General features: G+C 41.3%; 1 pseudogene; it reads right to left on the bottom strand.

The window, feature by feature from the left end:
• Positions 1-2,029: 2,029 nt before the first annotated feature.
• LOC125341368 overlaps positions 2,030-9,539 on the bottom strand; it is a 178,859-nt pseudogene continuing 171,349 nt past the window's right edge.

Raw genomic sequence — 9,539 nt, 5'->3', positions numbered from 1 at the left:
CAACTCCTGCCACCCTGGCTAATCCCCACTAGACCTCAATGCCCTTCCCTGCACCCCCCCCCCCCCCAGCTCCCTTGCAGGTACTGGACCTTGAACTTAGGGCCTGGATAGTGTTCCTTGTTTCGTTCTCTCTTTCTCTCCCTTCCTTCCTTCCTTCCTTCCTTCCTTCCTTCCTTCCTTCCTTCCTTCCTTCCTTCCTTCCTTCCTTCCTTCCTTCCTTCCTCCCTCTCTCCCTCCCCTCTCTCTCCTTCCCTCTCTCTCCCTCCCTTCCTCCCTCCCTCCCTCTCTCTCTCTCTTTCTTTCTTTTCTTACTCAAGGCTGATGCTGTACCACTTGAGCCATAGCTCCACCTCTGGCTTTTTTCCTGGTTAATTGGAGCTGAGCCTCACAGACTTTCCTGCCCAGGCTGGCTTCACACTGATCTTCAGGCCTTACTCTCCTGAGTAGTTAGGATGACAGGCGTGAGCCACTGGCATGCATGGCCCTGGATGTCTCTTTTTCAGAGATGTCTATGATTCTTTTAGCCAATGGTTCTCAACTGGAAATGATTTTGTCCCTTTAGAAATATTGGACAATGTTTGAAGTCAATGGACACAACTCGGAAGGAGAGAACTTGCTATGGAAGCTAAGGGATAGAGTCTGGGAAACAAACCTCAAGATCCAACAGGAGCGAATTTCATCATCCCCAAAGCTGCCAATGCCAAGACTTGGAGAGCCTTCTCGAAGCTGTAACAGCCTTTCCCCCAAGGTCAGTCTCCCACCATGCCCGCTCCTTAATTGGAAAGCTTGCTGAGAGCCAAAATGACTAGGCTTATGACTTTGTCTTTTCTTCTTTTTCCTGTTCTTTGTCTGTCCTAGTAGAATGTAATTTCTGTGTTGGTGTTTATTAAAAGTATCCTCAGAGCCTGGTATTGATGCCTGGTCTACTCTAGACATTTGTTTCCTTGATGAATCAATCAACAATCATATATACATTCACTCATTTCTTAGCTGTCTTTTTCTTATGGCTAAAACTTTGAGATGCTTTAATTTTTGGGTGGACATTCCTCCTCCTCCTCCTCCTCCTCCTCCTCCTCCTCCTCCTCCTCCTCCTCCTCCTCCTCCTCCCCCTCCTCCTCCTCGCTCTCCCCCCCCTTTTCTTCCTCTTTCTCCTTCTGCTTTTTGCTAGTTCTGCCACTTGAACTCAGGGCCTCAAACCCTGGTGTAGCCTTTTCACTCATGACTGGCCTTGTCCTACTTGAGCCATACCTCCCCTTCCAGCTTTTTGCTGGTTAATTGGAGGCAAATGTCTCTCAGATTTACCTTTCTGGGCTGGCTTTGAATGATGGTTCTTAGATCTCAGATTCCTGAGTAACTAAGATTAAGCATGAGCTACTGGTAACTGGTTCTTTTCTTTATTATCCTAACTATTTTCATGAACACTTGTGGAAGTCATTCTGTGTGGTTAAAAACAAAGATTAAAAAAAATCTACCATCAGGATATTTGAGGTCAATCAGGCCCTCAGTTCTCTCATTCCTAGGGGACCTGCTTGGAGAAGTGCCCTTACCTTTGTGGTGTTGCCTGGCCCTTCCTTCATTGGAGGTTATCCTAGCACTTCCTGAAAGAGCTGTTTTGAAAACTGAAGGTTATAGCCCATGCAACTAGTACCCCAAGAAGCATACATATATTTTTGCCAAGGCTATTACAATTATTAATATCATCATTTAATTATAGTCAAATATTTGAACTTAGTGTTTGAATTTAGAGCCTGGGCACTGTCCCTTAGCTTTTCTTCTTAAGGCTGGCATTCTGCCACTTGAGCCACAGCTTCACTTCTGGCTTTTTGGTAGTTACTTGGAGATACTAGTCTCTTGGATTTTTCTGCCTGGGCTGGCTTTGAACTGTGAATGCGAGGGCTCAGCCTCTTGAGCAGCTACGATTGTAAGTTTGAGCCACTGACACCTGACCAATTTTATCCTCTTAACCTGTGCTATTGGTTTTATTTGTTTATTTTTGAGTATGAAAATTTATTACTAGTGTGTTTTTAAGCATTAAAATTTAGGATCTTGGTCTTTCCTTCTTGCCTTTGCATAGGGCCAAAAGAGACGCACTGGCTGCCTTAAAGACCTTAAAGCCCTTAAAGGGACTCCAGGAATGTTACCCACAGCATGACATTTTTGGCCAAATCCAGCAACCAGACCTTCATCATTTTCTTCAACAAACTTCAAGTGCAAAACCTGTGATTTTCTTGGTATTCTTGATAATCTGCACCCGAATGTACTTTGTGATAGCAGAATTTGACAGCTTGGCTTCCACCCTTAATTTTGCCATCACAATTCCCTTTTGCATAGGAGGCATCTCCAAATGGGTTGGCCTTCAGGGCTGTGCCTCAATGGGCATTCTTGTATTGCTTATCATGCCACTTCTGGCCCCGTCAGCAACTAGGGAGCTTCCTGGGAGTACAAAGACCATGACACTTGCCCAGCCTGCTGGTGCCATGGGCCTAAGTGATAACCTGTGTTTCATGTCTTTTGGCTTTCTTTACACAAACATTGCTACCCCAATTATAATATTCATGTAGATCCTGCTGATGTGGGACATAATCAAATCCCATGATTCTTATGTTTCATATTCTTTATTGTTAATTTTATCTACAATCTTAATGGTGCACATTTTGCTTTGGCCTCAGTCAAGTTATCTACCATGTACTTAGTTGCTACGAGGGCTTCCTCAGTAACATTATAGAAACATTGGCACACATTTTATTTCTGAGATTACATCCAAGAAACCATCCTCATAGTAAGTGTGAGAGATTCCATCTTCATCTTGATGGTAACAAGTTGCAGAAGGGGTAGATCTGGTTTTTCATAATCCCCAAACAGAGGCTTAATTGCAAGTCATGAAAGTAAAGATTTGATCATAGAGATTAGGAGAACAGAAATCGGGTTTTATAATAATTGAGTAATTATTAAGAATACTTCAAACACCTCATCAGAATTCTTAAAACACCAAGGTTTAAAAACAAGATGTAGATGTGGGCTCAAGATCTTTCCCAAGGACAAAAAAATATCCTGTTCATTTAATTAAGCAACTTTAAAAAATTGTCAGTACAACTGTTTAAATATAGTCTCTTGGGTTCCTAAAAATTAAATTGCATGGGAAAATTAATGCTAAGGGCTAAGAAGAAATGAAGGTATTGCTTAATGATCATATTTGGATTATACTCAAAGTGCAATTCTAATCACGCCACGATTTTCGAAAGGTTGATGGTCTATTAGTGACCTTTCCTGAAAGCTTTTCAAGAGGTGAGATTTGTTGGGAAACATTTGTTAAGTGAAATTTTGCAATATAAGTTTCACAGTCTGTTTTTATGAGTATCTCTCCTGAAGTGCTGGAAAGATTAGATATGTAGTTAAATGAACCAAAGACTTAGAAAATGAGTGTGAAGGGATTGAGGATGGAGCTCAGGCATAAAACACTTGCCTAACACATGCAAGGCCCTGGGTTCGATTGCTAGCACTTAAAAAAAAAAAAGAAAGAGGCAAGCACTCTACCACTAGGCCATATTACCAGCCCCAGGTACTGTTTAAAACAAAATGTACTCATTACCTTAATTATGTAACTGTAATCCTTCTGTATATCACCTTTACAATAAAAAAGAGAAAATACTTAGAAAGAAAAAGACAGCATGTTGGCTGCCAGTAGCTCATACCTGTTATCCTAGCTATTCAGGATGCTGGGCTTTTTGGATCTTTGATTTGAAGCTATCCCAGGCAAGAATGTCTGTGAAGACCCTTGTTTTCAATTAACCAGCTTAAAGTCAGATGTGGAGCTGTGGCTCAAGCGATAGAGCACTGGCCTTGAGCAAAAGAGTGAGGAAAGAAAACCCTGGCCCTGAGTTCGAGCCCCATTGCTATCAAGAAAATATGTGTGGACAGACTAGCAAGACATTCTTACACACACAGTTTTGTCATAACCTTACTACAGATGTGGCTGGAAACATAGCTTTCAATAGAGAAAAAAAATTGGTGGGTCACTAGGGAAAGGCTAATATTATTTTATCCAAGGATTCCACAGAGACCTGATGAATGCTAGGGTGGTCAGGTTATCTGAGCTGGCATCCTGTGTCCTAGGCACCTCTCTTTCCATTCTCAAGAACCTAGGTGCTCACAATTCTTGGAGGTATTATCTGATTCTTCCCATTCTGCTGCAGGTGGCTAACTCCAGCCTGCAAATGCTTCGGGACCTCTTAGGGCCTGGCAAACAAGCTTTCTTGTGCAGTGCATTTATGTGGTGGAGCACACACTAAAGAAAAAGCCAGTGAGCTGGTGGCTCATGCCTATACTCCTAGCTACTCAGGAGGCAGAGATCTGAGGCTCACAGTTCTAAGCCAGCCTGGGCAAGAAAGTCTGTGAGACTCTTATCTCCACTAAACTACCAGAAGTGGTGCTGTGGCTCAAAGTGGTGGAATGCTAGCCTGAGTTAAAAAGCTCAGAAACAGTGCTCAGGACCTGAGTTCAAGACCCATAACTGGAAAAAAAGGAAGAAAGAAAAAAAGAAGCAAGAAAAAGACACCTTCCTGTGCCTTTATGGGATCAACTGTCTTGATCTGTGGGAGAATTTATGAGCTATCAGTATTTCTGAGCTATCAGTATTTCCCACTTACCAAGTTGCTATTTGATCATTTTATAACCCAGTCTGTTCAAATTGCCTTCACTTGAAGCTTGGCACCTGTGTTGACAATCTCACTTACAATTTTTAAATTAAAATTATTTGGTAATTTGAAACTCAAGTATAAAGTGAAAGAGGCACAGTTCCCAAGGTCCACATTTTTGACATGCTTCAGATTATTTATAGGCAGTTATGACCCATCTGGTGAGATCACCAATTTTCTTTATTTAAAATTAAGTAGTTAATATATTGTCAAAGTGATGTACAGAAGGGTTACAGTTTTACATGTAAGGCAGTGAGTACATTTCTTATCAAACTTGTTGCCTCCTCCCTCATTTTTCTCTCACCTTCCTCCATCTCCAATCCCCTCTCCCTAGTTGTACAGTTGGTTTAAGTAAGTATTGCTGTTCTACCATGGGTGGAAGGGGCACCAGGATCTGGGAGAAGTCTTTGCCAGATGTGTTTGAAGTGTGCCTTTTTTTTGGCCAGTCCTGGGCCTTGGACTCAGGGCCTAAGCACTGTCCCTGGCTTCTTCCCGCTCAAGGCTAGCACTTTGCCACTTGAACCACAGCGCCGCTTCTGTCCGTTTTCTGTATATGTGGTGCTGGGGAATCGAACCTAGGGCCTCGGGTATACCGAGGCAGGCACTCTTGCCACTAGGCTATATCCCCAGCCCCTGAAGTGTGCCTTTTTGTTCAATATTTCACAGACAGACCTGCGCCTCGGGTGTTACAGGATTGTGTGATGGGAGACTTAGTAGAAATGCATTGTTAAACTAGGAAAGAATTTAACGACTTTGGAAAGTGAAATGGGAAGGGGAAAACAGGAACTCAGGGTTCTCAGCATTGGCTGAGCACTCATCTGAAGGCAAGTCCAGACCCATACAGAAGCATGACACAGGAAAGACTGGTTCCCAGGTCTGCACCGCTCTCCCATTCCAACCTTTCTGGGCGTGTCCCCTCCTACTCTTGTTTTCTTTATCCCCATTGGTGTCATGTACAACTTGTTGCCAGAAGGGAATTTCTTTCTTTCTTTTTCTTTTCTTTATTTAACTTCCTTATGGAACAAAGAATTTGAAGAATATTTTTGGTCTTTCATAGCATTTATTCATCACTCTTAGCATTTAAGAATAAGAAACGAGCTGCTTAAGAATGTGACTTTTCTGTTTGCGTGCCAGTCCTGGGGCTTGAACTTAGGGCCAGGGTGCTGTCCCTGAGGTATTTTCACTCAAGGCGACTGTTTTACCACTTGACCTACAGCTCCATATTTGGCTTTTTGGTGGTTAGCTGGAGGTAAGAGTGTTATGGACTTTCCTGCACATGCTGGCTTTGAACCATGATCCTCAGATCTCAGCCTTCTGAGTAGCTAGGATGACAGGTGTGAGCCACCAGCATCCAGCAAGACTGTGATTTTTTTTAACGATAAAACGTCAGGTCAATTTTTTTCTAGCTTCCAGTTCAAATAATAGGTGAGAAAGACCCTCAAGAATCATAAAATGATATGAAGCTTAGGTGAATGTTGCACTGAAAAATAGTATCCCAAGATATATTTAAATTGAAACTTTGCCTAACATTTGTAAAACTAGACACTAGCAACTATATAAATTATTTAAAATACATTAAATATAGGTTGTGCAGTGGTGCAGGGGCTGAACACTTATTTTGTTTGCATGAGTCCCTGGGTAAAATTCCCCAATGTTGCAAAATAAAACACAACAAAATCTTTAGTATAGTTGTCAATATTAGGTATCTTATAATGGAAATATAATAGGGATAGATGAAGTTTTCTCCTTAAATTTATTTATTTAATTGGTGCATGCTGGTACTGAGGCTTGCATTTAGGGTCAGGATGCTCTTCCTTAGCTTTTTTCACTCAAGGTGAACACTCTACCCCTTGAGCTGCACTTCCATTTCTGGCTTTTTGTTGGTTAATTGGAAATAAGAGTCTTACAGACTTTCCTGCTTGGATTGGCTTCAAATCATGACTCTCAGATCTCAGCCTCCTAAGTAGCTAGGATTATAGGCGTGAGCCATCAGTGCCCAGCTCCCTTTATTTTTGAAGTAAACTTGGAATAGAGATATTGAGCAATCAGTTGGATATTTTGACAGTTCAAAAATATTCATATGAGTTCAGTCATCTCTGTCTTTTCTAGTTGGAGGATGCAGTATTTAAACAAAACACTAAAAAGAAGTAAAATACTCAGTTTGACTTTTCCCATTGCTACTGACTCCAAACAAACAAAGTTGTTGATGTAGACAGAAAATATAAATGTCTATTCAACAATAAGGTTTTCTAAAAGGGTTATTTTTCCTTAAATACTCTATGCAAAGTTGGTTGAAAATGGCCATCCATGTAAAAGTTCATATTTAAGAAAAGTCACTCATTTGGATTAGAAACATTTCTTTTACTGTTTCATCTGGGAGATAAATACCCACTTTCTGTGTTGTTCTAAAACAAATACTCTAAAAATGTCAATTAGATACACCTCTATATTTTATGCCCAATCCATCTCCTTTAGCAAATAAAGCATTAAGATTCCATCAAAGTGGTAAATGGAAAAAGACTATCTATAGTCAATCTTATGTACCTAAGTCTGCCAGTTTTTATCCTAGTTCCTGTTACATCATGTTTTGGAGCGACCATTTCTTTTACATTTTACTTCATGTCTGCCTTAGAGAATAGCTTCTGGGACACTGTATTTTGGAGTGTTTCCTGGGAAGCCTCCAATTAAATGCCATTATGTAATGAATATCTTTGGTCCTTGGACTAGTCCTTAAACTTGTTAAAGTTTGCAGACTTCAGTATAAAGCTGTTGATGCAACTTAATTAAAGCACAGAGAACTGAATTTGTGTGATAAAACTGTGTTTGAGATTTATAGGTGTAGGTGTGTTTTAGTTATTTTCAGGAATGATGGGCTGACTGGATCTTTCTGATGAGAAAAATCTCTTGGGCAGGTCTCTGCTGGGGGTGGGCTGGCCCCCCTGCCCAGAGCGGAAGGAAACACAGTGCTCAGTGTGAAGTGACATCTTTTGGTCAGCCTCACATACCTTTGATCTATTTCTGCAGATCTATTTCTGCACCCTGGGTTGAGTATACACTTAGATAATGTTCACTTATTTTAATGTTCTGTAAATAAATGATTCTTTTGCTTATTTCATGAAGTTATTTATAACTATAGCTAAAGTTACATCATTTTACATAAAGTATAGTCAGAATATCTGCCACTTTGCTATTTCACTGATACTGTGAATGGATAATTGATTGTTCAAAGTTCAATTTTAACTTAATTTTCACCTATGTAACATAATCAGGTTGTGTTTTTTCCCCTTATGAGGGTTGAACTGAGGGACTAGGTGCTGTCCCTGAGTATTTTCTTTCTTTCTGTCTTTTTTTTTTTTTAACTCAACACTAGAGCTCTACCACTTTGAGCTACAGCTCCACTTCTGGTTTTCTGGTGGCTAATTGGAGGTAAGAGTCCCACAGACTTTCCTGCTTGGGCTAGCCTTGAATCATGATCCCCAGATCTCAGCCTCCTGAGTAGTTAAGATTACAGGCATGAGCCACCAGTGCCTGGCTCCCAGGAGTTTTTTTTTTTTCTTTCTTTATCATCACAAGGCAAAAGAACTTGTACATGTTTAACAAGGAGTTGCATGCGTAGCTCAATCTATGTCCTAGGAGATGGAGAAAGAACAGGAGAACTGGGCTCCTGATCTGTGCACATAGAAAACCCCTTGTGGACTAGAAAGGTGACCCTCAAATCCCTGCTACACTAGCTCAATGTTATGAAGAGCCCTTCTTTTCTTAAATTAAATTTTATTGACAAGGTGTTATGCAAACAGGGTACAGTTACATAATAAGGCAGCGAGTACATTCCTTGTGATATCTCTCTCCTTCGTTTTTCTTTCCCTTCCCTAGATCAGGTAGGCATATATATGATACCCAGTGTACCAAAATCATATACAGTAACCACGTAGGGCACGCCAAAGGAAATTCATCTAGAACTTTACATGTAACGTCAACAATAGAATCCTCCTGTGTCCTTCTCTTGGAGTTGTTTTTGCTTATCCTCGTCTTATATGATCATGTGTACATAGCTGTTGAGCTATTGTGATCCACTGATAGGTCTATTCTAGACCTTTTCATGTTTAGTAGTTGTTTGGTTTTAGATACATAATGTAAGGTCGCTGACCCAAACATGTGCAAATACCATTTGAAAAGAAGTTGGTTGCTTTGCAGACCTGGTCTCTACTGTCCTCCTCCCCCCCCCCCCCCATGCCCCTTTGTTCTCTGTGTTCTAGGCTTGTCTCACTCAACATTATTTGTTCATGCTCTGACCATTTTCCTGCAAATACCACTATTTTCTCATGAAGAGCACTTCTTTTAAGGGTCACCATAGCTATCTCACACAAGCAGGATATGCACATAGGTCACCTTGATGAGGTGATGCCTGTGACCATGAGCCTGTAACTACATTTTGATGTTCATTGCTCTTGGAGCGCTGGAGTCATGACTTCAGCAGGTGAAATTTTTTCTTGGCAATAAAAATGAGTTCCTAGCCAGGTGCTGGTAGCTCACACCTGTAATCCTAGCTACTCAGAAGGCTGAGATCTGAGGATTGCAGTTTAAAGCCAGCACCAGGGAGGAATATCTGTGAGACTCATCTCCAATTAACCACTAGAAAGTCTGAAGTGGCACTATGGCTCAAGTGGTAGCGCATGAGCCTTGAACAAAAGAGCTCAGGGGCAGCACTCAGGCCTTGAATTCAAGCCCCATGACAAACAAAGAGTTCTGGCATCAGAGGGAAGTTTATTCTGACTGGAGGCTCAGAGAGAATGGTCAGCAGTGATGCCTGCAGCTACTCATCCAAGGAACCCTGAGGAGTGAGTG

The sequence above is a fragment of the Perognathus longimembris genome, chromosome 24 (assembly GCF_023159225.1).
Source record: "Perognathus longimembris pacificus isolate PPM17 chromosome 24, ASM2315922v1, whole genome shotgun sequence".
Lineage (NCBI taxonomy): Eukaryota > Metazoa > Chordata > Mammalia > Rodentia > Heteromyidae > Perognathus > Perognathus longimembris.
Note: the sequence above shows the minus strand (reverse complement) of the source record. Positions and strands in the feature narration are given on the sequence as shown.